Here is a 1,186-nt window from a genome sequence, read left to right on the forward strand (position 1 = left end):
ATCCCGGCCAAGACAGTGGAAGGGGCTGAGCAAGGTGCTGGCAGCCAGGAGGAAGGAGGCGGCCAAGAAGGATTAATGAACACTCCCCAATAAAAGATAGTTCTACAGCTAAAAAAGGGAGGAGGAAAAAAGGAGGAGGAGGAGGAGGAGAAGGAGGAGGAGGAGGAGGAGGAGGAGGAGGAGGAGGAGGAGGAGGAGGAGGAGGAGTTGTTGTTGTTGTTGGGGGGACTGAAAGAACTGAAGGAATTAAAAACCTGTAGGAAGAAATAACAGTATTAAACAAAACAAGAACCCACTGAGTTCCCAGGAACTAAACCACCAAAGAAAGAGCAAACATGGGCTGGTCTACGGCTTCTGCTACAAATGTAGCAGAGGACTGACTGCCTCATCTGGCATCAGTGGGAGGGGAGGCACTTGGTCCTGTGGAGGCCTGATGCCCCAGAGAAGGCACATTCTAGAGGGGTGAGGCGGGAGTGGGTGGGTATGTGGAGGAGCACCCTCTTAGAGGCAAAGGGGAGCGGAATGGGGTGGGGGGTTCATAAAGGGGAGACGGAGAAGGGTGATAACATTTGAAATGCAAATAAATAAAATAATTTTTAAATATTTATTTATTATTGCTTACACATATGCCAGAAAAAGGCACCAGATCTCATTGTAGATGGTTATGAACCGCCGTGTGATTGCTAGGAATTGAACTCAGGATCTCTAGAACAGCAGTCAGTGCTCTTAACCTCTGAGCCATCTCTCCAGACACCAAAACTTGGAAGAAAACAAAACTTCATCATTTCTGTTTCTAACTTCTCATTCTCCTAATTTTATGATTTCTTTTACTATGCTCAAATCCTTAACGTTATTTCAAGGGATGGTTGCTGCTTATGCTTCATTCCAAAGGTAAGTCTAAGATAATATGTTTTCTTATCAGATACTGATCATGATTTCTAAGATAATTTAACAAGAAAAATTATTATTGATTTCAGTGAGTTTTTTCCTAAGTAAATAAAATGTTTTCTTGAGTTTTAAACAATGCATTCTCTCCCACTGTAAGTGGAACTGAATGGTTGTTAATGTATACAGTGTTTCCCAAACCAGTTTTGTTTAGCACAATGCATCAACACCATGAAGCCTGATTTTTATTACTTTATATAGTTTCTCTGAATGAAATAGACTAATACAATTCTTAATTTGC

Source organism: Rattus rattus, chromosome 7, assembly GCF_011064425.1.
Source record: "Rattus rattus isolate New Zealand chromosome 7, Rrattus_CSIRO_v1, whole genome shotgun sequence".
In the NCBI taxonomy this organism is placed as follows: Eukaryota; Metazoa; Chordata; class Mammalia; order Rodentia; family Muridae; genus Rattus; species Rattus rattus.